The following is a 17,020-nucleotide window of genomic DNA, read 5'->3' on the forward strand; positions in this document are numbered from 1 at the left end:
GCTGCTCAGGCCAGGCCAGGGTAGTTAATACAGGGCATCTTTTCTGTTCATCACGCCTGAGCTCTTCTCGTAATTAACCGACGTTGTTAAATTGCATAAAACCTACTGGGAGAGGTGGAGGTGCCCTGCTGGTGCCTCCTGTGAGCGACTCAGAGTCGAACCCCCTGGGCTGCCTGTGCGCCTCATCCCGAGGACCGGTCCCGCCCGGGGGGGGGGGGCAGCTGAACACCCAGTCCACGTGGACTCCAGCTCGAACCTCGCAACATCACTAGGATTCCTCTTACCCTGACTGCATTCTGTAAACATTCAGACCTCAGATTAGAGAACATGAAGAGACTCTGGTAATTAATTAAAAGAGCTATGGTAGCTCCTTATGACAGATAAATCAGAAATTGCTAAAAGATCAATGTTTGTTTATGAAAGGAAAATTCTTCTTTTCCAGCAATTCCAAAGAGCAAACCCATGGCTTTCTAGATTAAAGGAACAAAAATCAGGAAGCTCTGCCCGCTTTGTTCCCCTTCTGACCTCATCCTTATCGAACAGGCCACGTCCCAGGAAGGGCACATAATTCTGCAGACCTTTATAGTCCCTTAGCATGTATGTCTTTTGTGATCTGGGTAGCATCTCGTTTAAAATAGAAATTCAGGGCTTCCCTGGTGGCGCAGTGGTTGAGAGTCCGCCTGCCGATGCAGGGGACACGGGTTCGTGCCCCGGTCTGGGAAGATCCCACATGCCGCGGAGGGGCGGGGCCCGTGAGCCATGGCCGCTGAGCCTGCGCGTCCGGAGCCTGTGCTCCGCAATGGGAGAGGCCACAACAGTGAGAGGCCCGCGTACCGCAAACAAATAAATAAATAAAATAGAAATTCATCTATGGTGTTGTGTCCCTTTTTAGAAACCGTATCACAAAGTCCTTGAGCCTGTGCATTGACGGTGGTAAACTAAACTTGTAACAGTGCTTCAAAAGAAATTCATAATTTGTTAATAGCTTAGTCCCAGTTATTGCTTTCATATGGATAATCACAATACAGTATAAAGACAATGTTCTAAAAATGTATTTAGTACTGGTCTGGCTTTCTAAGTTGATTAGTGACTGTTATTCTACCGTGGGAATGACAGCTTCCATTCTTAACAAGAAAAATTTTAAATTCAGAATTTGCCTTCCCTAGAAATTACCAATTTTAAATAGCTGCTTTAATTAGAAAGGATACATACACTTAGGTATAGTGCATTAGGGGCAAAAACTTAAGAAATAATCGAAATGATGTGGGCTTGAGTTGGTCAAATGCCAACAGAGAAAGTCATTTTAATGTCAGCTCTACTACAAGAAAAACCTCCGAGGTGACCAAACACTTGTCATCGTCCCTCTGACTTCCCTGTGTTCTGCTGGGGCTCAGTCTTTGTGTGGAAGCGATAGGGTGGGACAGGAGTAAAGAACATGGCTTTGAAGCCCTAAACTCCTGCACTGTCTCATCCCCTCATGGAACACGCTTGTTCCTAAAGCCTTGGATGGTTTTTTACTTGTGCTTTTGCTCAACACACTAGTGATTAATTTAACTGGTGGAAGATTTCGGGGCCCTGTACGTATCTTTAGATGATCATTTCAGAGAGAAAACAGATACAGGAATTGATTTACCTTGTGCCCTACAGTTAAGCAGTGTTTGCACACAAAATCCACAGAAGATTTCTGCTTCTCAATCCAGTTTTTTGTGTACTGTGAAAAAGTTTATTTTCATGCTACCTGGATTTTGTTACTTATACTTCCCATACCTCAGGAGTATTAACTATTGGTGCTTGTACTGACGATGATGCTACCTAATCCTAAAATGCCTTTGGATTATAATTTCATAATGTAAAACTTGAAAGGGACAATGAAAAATGTAAACGAGATGATGTTGTAACCTCTATTTTTTGCTCCTCTGATCTGGAGGAATGAGGCCGTTATTCCCCCACCCTCCCCCTGCCCCATGCACCTCCCCAGGGGACAACTCCCGGGCAGACGGGCTCCACTCATTTCCAACTGATGGCTTGTTCTAGAAGCCAGAGTGCTTTCCCATCTCCCGCCGCATCTTGCTCCTACTCTGGGAGGGTGGGTGGTATTAGCATGTACCATCCAGCTCCTGTACTAGTGTGGGAAGCCCTGTGCTAAATAGACAGACACTGAACTCAAAATTTAGACCGATTTTAATAAAAACCTAGGTCACATAATTGAACATTAGAAATAGCTGAGGTTGATCCTTTTCATTACCAAGGTACTGTTTATTTTAATCATTTTTAGGGAAATCTTTCTAACATATACTACAATCTTTTTATGTATATGTGGCTTTTTTTTTTTTTGGCAACGCCTCACGACTTGCAGGATTTTAGTTTCCCAACCAGGGATTGAACCTGCACCCTCAGCAGTGAAAGCAAAGAGTCCTAACCACTGCACCGCCAGGGAATTCCCTTATGTCTTTCTAAAGAGCCTATGTAACACATTTTTTAAAATTGATAACATAGGAGTTAATTATGACAGAGTATTATAGAGCAGCGATGCTCTCCAGAGCCTAACAGAGTGTCTGCATTTACGCTAAGTGGCACTAGGTTTTGAATGCATCTTGACTGTTTCTCTGCCCTACCCTGCCGTGGGCAGTCACTTTTCACTCTGTCTCTCTCTTCTCCCTTGTAATTTGCTGCTCTTTGTTGGCTTGGGGCTTAAAAGAGATCAGACAACTAAATCTGTTGGAAGCCTACCTAAAAAATGGAGAAAAAGACATTCGGGTCATTAGAGGGGTCAGCTTTGGATGAACCAGTTTGGTGCTATCTGTACTGATGGCTCTCAGGCTGTGTTGGTTCTGGGTCATGATCTGGAGGCTGGAAAAGGCTTGCTGGACCTGTGGCCTCCTGCTACATCCTCGGGTGCTGGCCCTCTGATTGTCAGCCTTTGGTTTTTCAGGCAGAGCTCCCTGACCTCATCTCCCTGCTGTGTGCTCGCATCAGTGCTGATTCTGTTTCATTTCTACTGAGCTCCTTCCTGATAGCTCAGATCTCGTAATTCTCTCCATTGTCTGTAGCAGTCCACACCTCTGAAAACCAACCAGTGCAAGTAGTGGGGTTTGAATGTTTACCTCACACACCTGAGGCTTTCAATTCAAAGTAAGTGCCACAGTTATGAAAATTGCATAGAAGGAGGAATTATGCCAGGTGGAAAAAAAAGTGGTCTGATTTGCAGGCAGCTTGCATTGTGTTTTATAAGAATATGTTTGACATTTTAAGCTTTCCTGTGGCAGCAAATTGTAGTTCTCCTAGCAGCAAGAGTGATTAAGTCTGTGCCCAGAATAAACCAGACTGTTTTGGAAAGTTTAATTTTTTCAGTTTTCATACTCTATTTTATGACAGTGTTTGTTTCTTCAGCAATAAGCCTGTAAGGATACAGTCTATCATGTCTAATTTAAAACTATAAATACCATTTTTTAACCTTCACAGAGTTTCGTCATAATCTACTTAAAAAAACAAGTTAAATACAGTTTGATTCTAAATTAAAAATTAAATAAGGCAATTAGGATTGACATACATACACTAATATGCATAAAATAGGTAACTAATAAGAACCTGCTGTATAAAATCCAAAAAAAACTTAAATAAGACAAAAGATTTAACATAAAGCACCTATGGCAAGATGGAAATATTTCTTGGTGATGATTACACAACACTTAATGGAATCCAGGAAGCCATCTTCATGGACTGAGTGTTTGCATCTCCCCCAGAATTCATATGTTGAAGCTCTAACCCTCAGTGTGGCTATATTTGGAAATGGGCCTATAAGGAGGTACTTAAGATTAAATGAAGTCATAAGGGTAGGGTCCTGATCTGACAGGATTAATGTCCTTATAAGAGACACCAGAGGGCTCTCTCTCTCCATGTGCACACAGAGGAAAGGTCATGTGAGGACACAGTGAGAAGGTGGCCATCTGTAAGCCAGGAAGCAGAGGGCTCTCAGCAGAAACCAGACAGGCTACAACCTTGTGCTGGAACTTCCAGCCTCCAGAACTTGTGAGAAAACAAATTTCTGTTGTTTAAGCCACCCAGTCTATGGTACTTGGTCATGGCAACCGTGCGGACGAAGACACCATCTATTTTGTGATAGGTACACTTATTTTACCAAGAAGGGTGATGCTGTGTCATCAGCTGTAAGATGTACCCCAATTCCAATGATGTGGAAATGTGAAATATTAAAAAATAAGGATGAAATACAGTGTTTTTGATAAATAGTTTTTAAATAACAACAAAAATAGGACAATACTGACTTGAGTTTTTAGAAGTGGCTTCCCCCTTAGAAAGGCCAGTCAATAGTCTACTTCGATCACCAGATCTTTGTTTGATGGCCTCCTAAATTGATGGAAAATGAGAAGTTGCACAGCTCATGCATGAGAAAACTAAAGTCAAATATGGGCAAATAGATAAAAAAACAAAGCTTTCACTTTTATTGTTTACGTTGGGAACCTAACTCAATTTGCCCAGAAAGCCTGAGATATTGACAAAAGGGTGCCTTATCAGGCTGACTCTGCTCCTACTTCATTAAGAAAACGTAGATTTCTTCAGTTTCCCTCTTACTACCCCACAGTCTTGTACATCCCTTTTGTTTCTGAATCATCAGACTCCTGTCAAGGCTAGCCCCTCTCCTCCGTTGACCCCGTCTTTCCCGGGACAATAGCCTCTTCTTTCCATCCCAGCGTTAGGCTCTGGCCCCGTGGCCTCCTCTCCTCAGCCGGCAGAGACACAGAGCTTAAACAGAAACAGAAAACCACACACAAAGCATGCCATTCCAGACCCTACTTCCGCCCTCAAGCTTTACACTCCTCTTTCCTTTTCAAGAGGGGTCCATGAGCCCCGCCGGCTTCCTCGTCCTTCATTCTCCTCTCAACCCACTGCAGCCTGGTTGCCGTGTGACACACTCTATCACAAAGGTCTCTTGGGTTCTCCTGCCCACACCACCCTGGAGAAACACTACAGTTGAATTCCACAGGATGGTCATTTTGCCGGCACCTCTGGGACTGACCATTAGCACGTGGACCAGAATGTAGTCTTTCTGAAGCCACTGGTCATCCAGCAGCCAAGAGGCCTCAAACAGCTAACGTGCTGCTCAAGCGAAGAATTCAGGACGCTGAGGAAGGCTTGAAGGGAAATGGTTGCAGGATATAAGGGCGGAGAGGGAAGACTGTGATGCTGGCGTGGTCAGGCCGAGGAAAATACCAGCTGTGTGTGGACTGAGGTTCAAGGTCTATGTCACAGTAAGTGAAAATCATGCCATTGGTGTCACTTATAAATACTTGAGAGCCAACGAGTAAATAAAACTATATAGTTCGTTTCTGACGGACTAGAATCCACCTGTACTGATTCTACAAGCCCAGAGGTCCACCATGCCACACTGCAGTCTAGTTCAGATAAACAGATCCATGATCTACCTAAAGTCGTCACAACTTTAACTAAATACACAAAGTATTCAAAAACTTGAATAAATGTTTTAATGGTTACTATGACCTGTAATAAAAATTTCCATGTCAAAATATATCGTATCGTTTTCCTCCATTTTTTTAAAATATTCAATTATTCTTCAATTTCCTGTTTTAAAGGACGAATCATAATACACAGAGCACTGGGAGTCACTCAAAACACCAAACATGTAGTTAAAAGTCTGCCACTTGACAGTTAGCAGGGCATGTCTTGCCTACAGCAACAGTCATCTGCTTTTAACAGCACAAGTGGAGGGATTTCTAGTAGCTTCTGCTTTTCAAACATTCACTATCATCCTAAAGTGGTATGTTATACATAAAGCCGTCCGTGTATACCAAAATGTATCATCCTAATGAAAATAAAAAGCTTCTGCACGCACGTATTGCCAATGCATCTCAAGAGGCCTAAATTTTAACAGGCAGAATAGACACATTATCACTTAAAAGATCATAAATTACTTTAAAAATGTCTGGCTCAGCATTCCCCTTGCAGGTTTCTACATCTACTGCATAAATACAGGTGTGCACCTGTGTCTCTATAGCTTTTTTTAAGGGAATGGCGGATGGTCTGGCCCAGTTTTTCATGGTCACATAGGAACTACAACATTCTCCGCTAGCAAAACAAGAAAAGGTAGGTCTGCATTTCTGGCAACTTGAGGCAAAGCCTCAAGAGCTTCCTGCAGAGAAAACCAGCCTGGAGAATCCGGGCAGTGTCTGCAGTAGGAAAAATTAATGGTAGAAGGTTGGAGAGCCTCGATAATGAAGGTTTTTTCTTTCTTTCTTTCTTTCTTTCTTTCTTCAAGAAACCACTTAAAATTTTATTCTTTAATTAGCAACCTTGGGGAGGAACAGGACATCAGGACTTAAAGGCAGAGGCAGAGACCTGAAAGCAGCTGGCTTTTCCTTGTTAGGCTGGAGCAGATCCCCTCCAGCTCTGGGCTCTGGCAGCAGCCTCCTCTCTACATCCTGGTCCCAGGTTGGTTTGGTTGCAAACTGGCTTCACTTCATCCGAGGCTTAAGCCTTACAGCTTCAAGACCGACATTTTCTCTGGTTTCAGGCCTGTCATTCATTGGATTCTCTGGCCTCTGATCCAAGTCTTGAACCCACATGCAACTGGATGGCAAGAAGTAGTTTGCTCGGAAGTCTGATTGAGCACATGTTCCTCACCTCCTAAGAGCTTGGGTGAAGTTTCTCTGCCTAAGGTAAGTGCAGCTTGTGGAATGTTTCAGCTGGGATTAGAATGACAGAACTGCTGTTGTTTAGTAATTTCCCTGAGTTGGAGCCATGTTCCCTACCACCTGACGTGCCATCACCTGGACCCCTGAAGTTAACATTTTCTACTCTAGCACATGAAGTGCCTATTAATTTTTTAAAAATATGTAGGTAATCTTAAAATTAACATCTTGCATTGATGTGGAACATTGGTTACAACTGGTGAACTAATATTGGTACATTATTATTAATAAATGTTCATAGTATATAGTAGAGTTCATAATTTGTACTATACAGTTTTATGGGTTTTGCCAAATGCAAAATGTCATATATCCACAATCACCCACATACCATGCAGAATAGTTCCACTGCCCTAAAGATCTCCTGTGTCCACTTATTGATCTCCTCTCCCCCACCCCCAAAACCCCTGGCAACCACTGATCTTTTTACTGTCTCTGTAGTTTTGCCTATCCAGATGTCATATAACTGGAATTATACAGTATTTAGCCTTTTCAGACTGGTTTATTGACTTAGCAATTATGCACTTAGGGTTCCTCCATGTCTTCTTGTGGCTCCATAGATATTTTCATCAGGGAATAATATTCCATTGTATGGACAGACAGTTTATCCATTCACCTACTGAAGGACATCTTGGTTATTTGCAAATTTGGGATGTTTGTGTTATAAACATGCACATGCAGGTTTTTGTGTGGATTTGCCTGTTAATTTTTTTTTTTTTTAAGATGTTGGGGGTAGGAGTTTATTTATTTATTTATTTTTGCTGTGTTGGGTCTTCGTTTCTGTGCGAGGGCTTTCTCTAGTTGTGGCAAGTGGGGGCCACTCTTCATCGTGGCATGCGGGCCTCTCACTATTGCGGCCTCTCCTGTTGTGGAGCACAGGCTCCAGACGCGCAGGCTCAGTAGTTGTGGCTCACGGGCCTAGTTGCTCCGCGGCATGTGGGATCCTCCCAGACCAGGGCTTGAACCCGTGTCCCCTGCATTAGCAGGCAGATTCTCAACCACTGCGCCACCAGGGAAGCCCCTGCCTGTTAATTTTTCAGTGCTCGCCGATATAGGTGTGGTCTAATGAGAGCAGACTGGTGAACGCTGTTCATTTTCAGCACCCATGAGATACTCACTTTGGGTCTGCTTTTCTCAACATCCTTAACACCTGTTGGGCTCTCAGCTATCATCTCTGGCTGGCAGATAACTTCTACATACAGATGTATTTTCTGAAGCTCAGTTACCACTCATTACCAAAAGTTTATTAAGTTTCTTCAAGGCTGCTGTTAGAGATGAACGAGATTCCTTTGTTGACTCCACAGAAGGCTGGTATCTGCCACTGAGATTTAAAGAGAGGGAGCAGTTCCTTAAGGAATAAGGAATAAGCAATTCCTTATTTGTTGCAGATATGTCAGTGTAACTTTCCAGGGCTATAAATCTGTAATGGGAATAAAATTACCTAAAATTTCAAATGAAGGGTCATATTTTAATGCATCTATTTCCATAAAGGGATTATCTAAGTTTTGGGTGCACCAGTGTTCTTGACATTGATATCTACTTCCACAGCCAAAGGAAGAATATTTTTCTCTGTATGTGGAAGGTCCGCAGCCGATGACTGTAGCCCATCTCCTTTTATCTCAGCTTCCAAGCCAACAGATGGCTGTTGGTTCTGTTGCCTGTTTCCAGGAAGATCACTGTCCCCTGTGTTATGTTTTTGGTCACGTGGACCAATTCTGTTCGATCTCATGCTGTTGATCCCCTAGTTCTTTGTGCGGCTGGAGGCTATTCATGTGACTCCAACTCTGACATTCTAGATGCCAGGCCTTTTCACTTAGAGACATCTGTGGTCAATGCATTATGGTAGTTGTGACAGAAAAGCTAGCTTCCTTTCTTGTGTGAGGGTGGAATTTGAGACCCTGGGTGTTTTTTTCAGCAGGCAGCTTGTTTAGATTATCTCAAATTCCTTTTTCTGATGAATTCTGCAGAGGCATAGCTGGACTTCAGCCTGACAGAGTATTATGCTGAAGAAGTATAACCAGAAAGGATCCTGAGAGGAAATAATGTTCTTTTTTCCCTCCATTTAACTTCATTTAAAAATCAATATGGTGGGTATATACCCCAAAGAATTGAAAGCAAGGGCTCGTAGAGAAATTTGTGCACCCATGTTCACAGCAGCATTATTCACAATTGCCAAAGGCAGAAGCAACTCAAGTATCCATTTAGTAATGAATGGATAAACAGAATGTGTATACACATACAGAAGAATACTATTCAGCCTTAAAAAGATGTAAAACTCGGATACATGCTACAACGTGGATGAACTTTGAGGACATTTTGCGAAGTGAAATAAGCCAGTCACAAAAGGACAAATACTGTGTGATTCCAGTAATATAATGTCCCTAGAGGAGTCAAATTCATAGAGACAGGAAGTAGGAATGGTGGTTGCCAGGAGCTGGGAGGAGAGGTGAATGGGGAGTTACTGTTTAATAGGTATAATTTCAGCTTTGAAAAATGATAAATGTTCTGGAGATGAATGATGGTGATGGTTGCACAACAGTATGAATGTACTTAATGCCACTGAACTATACACTTAAAAATGGTTAAAATGGTAAGTTTTATGTTATGTATATTTTACCAGAGTTTTTAAAAAATCAATATTACAATTAAGGCAGAAATACAACACAACTAGCACCTTAATCTTGGGTGACCGTAGGTCCTGGTTTGCTGGGGCAGTGCCCACTTGTGCTTCTTTTCCCCGGGGCAATCATTAATACAGGCAGACCTTGAAGATATTGTGGGTTTGGTTCCAGACCACCGCAATAAAGCGAATATTGCAATAAAGTGAATCACATGAATTTTTTGGTTTCCTAGTACAATAAAAGTTATGTTTGCAATATACTGCAGTCTATTAAGTGTGCAATAGCATTATATATTTCAAAAATGTACATACCTTAATTAGAAAATACTTTAATGCTAAAAAATGCCAACCATCATCTGAGCCTTCAGCGAGTCTTATCTTTTTGCAAGAGTAACATCAAAGATCACTGATCACACATCACCACAGCAAATATAATAATAATGAAAAAGTTTGAAATATTGTGAGAATTATCAAAATGTGACACAAAGGCATGAAGTGAACAAATGCTGTTGGAGAAATGGCACTGATAGACTTGCTCAATGCAGGGCTGCCACAGACCTTCAAACTGTAAAAAACACAACACCTGCAAAGTGCAATAAAATGAAGTGCAATAAAACAAGGTCGGCCTGTAGCACCCTTTTCCCTCTCAAAAGTGTCCCAGGTTGAACAATAAGTCACATGATCACGCTGGATCTGTTTCATAATTGCATGAATCATTGCACTGTCATCTTCATTGGCAAATGTCTTAACATTTAGAATGTGCCCGCATTTTCTAGAATTACTCTAATTACAAGCTCGATGTCCCGGAAAACATATCCGATCTTTTTTATTTTTATTTTTTAACTTGAAACAACACTCGTTTATTTGCTCACAATTCTGTTGCTTAGACGTTTGGCATGACACGGCTGAGTCTTCTGCTCAGACTCTGACGAGACTGAAATCAAGACATCAGCCAGGCTGAGCTGTCATCTAGAGGCTCTGGCGTAAAATCTGCCTCCAGGCCAGCTCTTGGAATTGAATTAAATTTCTTGTGGTCATAGGATTGAAATCCTTGATCAGACTGAGGTCCCCCTTTCCTTACTTCCACCCTTAACATTTAAAAAAAAAATTATTGATGACTTGTTGAACACTGACTAAATACCAAAAGCAGTCCTCTTTTCTTACAAACTCCTTACTTCTTTAAACACCAAACCCCTCTTTCTTTGGCTTTTTCTAAAAATTGAGGTAATGTTGGTTTATAACATTACGTAAGTTTCATGTGTACAACATTATATTTTGACTTCTGTGTACACTACGGTGTGCTCACCCCCAAAAGTTTAGCTTCTGTCACTGTACAGTTGATCCTTCTACCCATTTTGCCCTCCTCCCATCCCATAACCACTGCTGTGTTCTCTGTATCCCTTTGTTTGTGTTCTTTTGGTTTGTTCGCTTATTTTGTTTTGTTCTATGTTCCACATAAGAGTGAAATTATACGGTATTTGTCTTTCTCCATCTAACTTATTTCACTTACCATAATACCTTTAAGATCCATCCATGTTGTAGTAAATGGCAAGATTTCATCTTTTTAGGGCTGGGTGATATTCCGTTGTGTACATAAACCACATCTTCTTTATCCATCCATCAATGGGCACTTTGTTTCCATATCTTGGCTATTGTAAATAATACTGCAGTGAACATGGGGCTGTACATATCTTTTTGAATTAGTGTTTTCGTGTCTTCAGATAAATATCCAGGAGTGGAATTGCTGGATCATATGGTAGTTCTATTCTTAATCTTTTGAGGAATCTTCAGATTGGTTGCACCAATTTACAGTCCCACCAACAGAATATGAGGGCTCCCTTTTCTCCACATCCGTTCCAACACTTGTTATTTCTTGCGTTTTTGATAATAGCCATTCTAATGGGTGTGGAGTGATATCTCACTGTGGCTTTGATTTGCATGTCCCTAATAATTAGTGATGTTGGACATCTTTTCATGTGCCTGTTGGCCATCTGTATGTCTTCTCTGGGAAAAGGTCTATTCAGCTCCTCTGCCCATGTTTTAATTGGGTTGTTTGGGTTTCTGTTGTTGAGTTGTATGTTTTTCATATAGTTTAGATATTAACCCCTTATTGGATATATGATTTGCAAATATCTTCTCCCGTTTGGTAGATTGTCTTTTCATTTTGTTAAATGTTTCCTTTTGCTGCGAAGAGGGTTTTTAGTTTGATGTAGTCCCATTTGTTTAATTTTTGATTTTGTTTCCCTTGCCTGAGGAGACATATCCAGAAAGACATTGCTAAGACCAATGTCAAAGAGTGTACTGGTTTCAGGTCTTAAATTCAAGTGTTTAATCCATTTTGAGTTGATATTTTTGTGTATGGTATAAGACAATAATCTAGTTTCATTCTTTTTCATGTGGCTGTCCAGTTTTTCCAAGAACATTTATTGAAGAGACTATCCTTTCTCCTTGTATGTTCTTTGCTCCTTTGCCATAAATTAATTGTCCATACATGCGTGGGTTTATTTTTGGGCTCTCAATTCTGTCCCATTGATCTGTGTGTCTGTTTTTCTGCCAATAACATGCTGTTTTGATTAGTATGGTTTTATAGTAGAATTTTATTTTATTTATTTTTAAAATTTATTTATTTATTTTTGGCTGCATTGGGTCTTTGTTGATGTGCGCAGGCTTTCTCTAGTTGCGGCAAGCGGGGGCTACTCTTCGTTGCGTTGCACGGGCTTCAGGAGTTGTGGGTCGCGGGCTCTAGAGCACAGGCTCAGTAGTTGTGGCACACGGGCTTAGTTGCTCCGTGGCATGTGGGATCTTCCCAGACCGGGGCTCAAACCCGTGTCCCCTGCATTGGCAGGCAGATTCTTAACCACTGTGTCACCAGGGAAGCCCTGTAGTATAATTTTAAATCAGGGAGTATGACGCCTCCAGCTTTGTTCTTTTTTCTCAGGATTGGCTATTTGGGGTCTTTTGTGGCTCCATATAAATTTTAGGATTTTTTGGCTCTATTTCTGTGAAGAATATTGTTGGAATTTTGATAGGGATTGCACTTAATCTGTAGATTGCTTTAGGTAATATGGATGTTTTAACAATGTTAATTCTTCCAGTACATGAGCATGGAATATATTTCAATTTCTTTGTGTCTTCTTTGATTTCTTTCAAAAATATCTTATAGTTTTCAGTGTACAGGTCTTTCACTTCCTTGGTTAAATTTATTCCTAGGTATATTATTCTTTTTGTTGTGATTGTAAATGGGATTGTTTTCTTAATTTCTCTTTCTGCTAGTTTGTTGTTAGTGTATAGAAATGCAACATATTTTTGTATATTGACTTTGTATCCTGCAACTTAACTTCTAATAATTATTTCTAATAGTTTTTTGGTGGGGTCATTGGGGTTTTCTATACATAAAATCATGTCATCTGCAAATAGTGACAGTTCTTCCATTGCAGTTTGTATACATTTTATTTCTTTTTCTTGCCTAATTGCTCTCCAGTACTATGTTGAGCAGGAGTGGTGAGTGTGGGCATCCTTGTATTGTTCCTGATCTTAGAGGGGAAAGCTTTTAGTTTTTCACTACTGAGTATGATGTTAGCTGTGGGTTTGTTATATGCCTTTTTATGTTGAGACATGTGCTTTCTATACCCATTTTATTGAGAGTTTTTATCATAAATGGGTTTTGAATCTTGTCAAATGATTTTTATGCATCTATTGAGATTATTATATGGTTTTTGTCTTTCACGTTGTTAATGTGGTGTATCATGTTGAATGATTTGCCAATATTGAACCATCCTTGCATCCGCGAAATAAATCCCATTTGATCATGGTATGATACGTTTAATGTATTGTTGTATTCTTTGGTAAAACCTTCTAACTCTTGACAAGCTCACTTACTTTGATTTCTGTGGGTTAAAGGGAACAGATAAAAGACATGGTCCTAGATAGCTGCCATTTTTTTGTCACTCTCGCCTGACTTTTTGTTGTTTTCTTTTAAAAATATCAGTAGATATTCCTTGAAGTCAGAAATATGTTTATGGTTCAGTTAACTCCACCTTTCACCACACCATGAGAAAATACACCTCTTTCTCTTTAAGAAAGCCACCGTTCTCCATACTCTTATAAGAGTACCATATTATTATACCCCTTGATTGCTATCTCCCCCAGAGCATCAGTCTCCCAAAGGTAGAACCATATATCTTTAGCACCTAGTACCAATCCTGGTACACAAAGGTGCTTAATATCCACTTCATAGTCAGTGAATAAACAAATCATTCAATGATGTTCAAATACTAGTCCTCAAATTTTGCTTTAAAAAATATACAGAAAGCCCATGCTCCCTCTATCCACATCCCCAGTTCAATCTGGCACATCATTAATCTAACCAGAGAGTGATTTCAGATTTGGATGTTCTACTTTATAATACACTTGGCAAATCAAAAGATCATTTTGATTTTCAATCCATAAAAGGAGTTGTATCCTACAAAGCTGGATAAGCTTTCAGCTCCATATAGCTGAAGACAAGAACTCATCATGCTTATAACCCACGGGGAGGAGAAATCCAGGTTTTTCTCTTGAATGTTTACTCAAATATGAATGAAAGAGAAAAACTGTGGGAGGGGAAAGAAGCTGGAATTAGGTCATTTGTGTGTTACTGTAACATAGAAAGATGAATACTACTTACTTTTCCCTGCAGTTAATCAGATTAAGGTTCGATTCAAGCAGTTCCTTCCTGAGAATACACTTTAAGTGGGGTTTAGTTGGGGGCTCAGTATGGAAGAGAGTGGATTTGTCTTGAAGCTGCATTTACAGAGAAAGAGTACTGTTTTTATTTTGATATGTTTATTTTTGGTGGCTTGGGCAGAGTGGCTAAACTCTTGGTGTCACCACTGGACCCCAAAGAACATACTCTTCATATTATAGTGTGGTTTACCCCCGGCAACATTTGTAGTTTTGCATTTGAATGCTTTCATCACCTATCAGAGAAGATACCTGAATGAACTCTCATTTTCTGAAACATGAAAATCACTTAAAAATTGTATATGTATTAGACTGACAAATTCACTAAATAACTCCATTTGCCTCAGGTACTTTTCTCTCATTTTCTATCTCCAAATATCAGAGGCAAATATAAAATGATTTCATTCAGTAATCAAGACTGATTCCTAGATGTGCTCATGTAATTCTTGAGTAAAAATAAATGATAATGTGTTACTTAGAAATTGTAAAGATCATATTTACTTTAGTAGTTTGAAAAAAAATCTGACAAGCTCTAGAGCATGAAATAAGTGATTAAAGTGAATTCAAGCATACTCTTTTTTAATCTCCAATTAACAGGACATTTCTATCTTTTTAATCCTTAAAAAAAGCACCATTAAAGTTCCAGAGCAAAGAAGGATTCAGTACAAACACAGATACACAGATAGTTCATCTAATGAAAGAACCAGCCTGCCAGGAGCTATTATTTCCATGATCAGACCTTGGTTCTTCCTTTGTGTTGCTATTCATTAAACGTATAGGCTATCTGGGACTTTGGCGGGGAGGACCTTTTAAAAATCATTTTCCCAATATTTTACTTTGATTATTAAACCAAAACAAAGGAACATTATTTCACATTCAGATAGAACCACCATAGGCAGAGGTGGGCGCTTGGTAATTTTTAGTGATTTATTTGCTTGATGCTTTTTCCAGCAATTTTCCAGTAATGACTATAACATCCATCTGATTGAAATGCAAATTGGTTAGCAACTGGATCCTTTTTTGATTCTTACAATATGTCATGTACCTGCTTTGAATGAAATATTCTAGCTCTGATGAAATACGTTTTCAATAAGCGTTAGACATGGAGTGTCACTCAGCATTCATTCTGGTCTCCTTCAGGTGTGCCTTCCTCTATCTCTGAGGCTGGAAAGCCATAAACCACATTTCCCAGAGTCCCTTGCAGCTAGGGTTCTGGGCACAGCTTAGGTTCTGCCAGTGAGAGGAGCTGAATGAGAAGCCAGGTGTCTAAGGAAGATGTTTGCTATCTTGTTTTTGACGTTGGTAACCATGTTCCGTTACTAGCCTCCTGGGTGGAGTGGCGCATTGTAGCAGCTTCTCTGATCACTGGAACACAGCTCAAAGAGTGTGCTCTTGATGTCAGCAGCTCAGGTGGTGGCTCTGAATCCCAACCTCCAGACTTCGGCAATGATGGCCCTAGGGGGCCAGTTCAAAGATACCTGTTCTCTCTACCGTCCTCCCCAGTCAGGGAACCTGTACCATGTGTAGAGTCTCTGCAGGTGCTGTTCACTGGGCATTAAATGCTCTTCCTTCCCCAAAGACCTTCCTTCACGACCCCCTCCCTCCACAGGTCAAATTCCCCATCTCTGCCTTTGACATGTTTCCTGCATAGTACTTAGCACAGTTATAATGACAGGTTTACCTGTGTATTACCAGCAGACATGCTTCCAGGAGGGGTCAGGTCTGCTTTTCTTGCATTCTGAAGGCTTAGCATGGCGCCTTGGGGTGCTGAATGATTAAAACCTGCACGAATCATATTGCTGCTTCAGCCCCAAAGTCCAAATACTCCATTTCTAAATATATAACTGTCCAGGGGGAAACTACGGACTGTTATCATTTTATGAGGGCCACACTTCTAATGGCATTAAGAGAAACTAATTAATTAAAGGTTTAAATTTGATTTGAGAATTTCAATGGGTCATCTCCTTCGATCTCATCATTATCTCCAAAAGCCACCACAGGTAACTTCTTTCACCTAGGTAAGCCAAAGGCCTGTGCATGGGGGAGAAGATGCAAGTTTCACAGTATGAGCCTCTAACTCCCAAAAAACAGTGATTACTAAGAGTCTAGTGTGCTCTATACTATATTCTATGAGCGTATACTAAGTATACCAGGACAGTGGAATGAGCCACTCACCCAAATATTCAATTCTACCATCAATTACACAGCAACCCCTCCGCAGCCCCTAGGAGATGATATTTAAGTCATAGTATTTCTCTTTGTTGTAAGACCGCTCACAATGTGCATTTTACCCCAAGTACCTCCTGACAGCCACCTTAGTTAGGAAGTATCATTATTCCCATTTCACAGATGAGGAAATGGCTCAGAGCTGGGATTCAGTCCAGGTAATGGAGCTCAAACTCCAAGTGGTTAGAAGTTTCTCTGGATGGGAGGTGAGTACCCAAAGTGAATGGTGTCACTCCTTTTGCATACATCTTAGCTAGAGGTCCAGGCTATGTACTGTCTGATGACATCAAGAGAAGAGAATCACACAGACTGAGGGACATTCAACTGGTCATTTAGCACCACCATACTTTGAGCCTGACCAGCAACCAGTGACCAAGGTATGCCAGAATCAGCCTCCATATTTAGTTCCTTCCGTCTGCCCTTAAATAAATACCAGTATCTTCATCCTTTCCTGCCACTCTCCTCAAAACCCTTCCTAATTTATCTACGAGTAAAAACATAAGATTGCACACAGAAGTGCTGACAGCCTGATCGCAACATTCATCATACCAAGGGCTAAATCACAGTGAGAGCTGACTCAGTTCCCATTTAAGATGTCATTCATTACAATTACATTAATTCATTACAAGTGGAATGCATATAAGTATTCACATATCCACCTATCAGGAATACTGAAAGTATTAATACCTTCTTTACAGCCCTCTTAATCCCCAGTAGGATTTGGCTTTAG

At 40.6% G+C, this 17,020-nt stretch overlaps 1 long non-coding RNA gene across 2 annotated transcripts in view; it reads left to right on the forward strand.

Moving 5' to 3' along the window:
- LOC109547665 (uncharacterized) overlaps window positions 1-17,020 on the forward strand; it is a 199,744-nt gene that overhangs the window by 73,454 nt on the left and 109,270 nt on the right. For both annotated transcript variants that reach the window (XR_012328874.1, XR_002173590.3), the window contains one exon: window positions 6,548-6,692. This is a non-coding gene — a long non-coding RNA (uncharacterized lncRNA). The remainder of the gene's footprint in view (window positions 1-6,547; window positions 6,693-17,020) is intronic.

Source organism: Tursiops truncatus, chromosome 21 (genome assembly GCF_011762595.2).
Source record: "Tursiops truncatus isolate mTurTru1 chromosome 21, mTurTru1.mat.Y, whole genome shotgun sequence".
NCBI lineage: Eukaryota > Metazoa > Chordata > Mammalia > Artiodactyla > Delphinidae > Tursiops > Tursiops truncatus.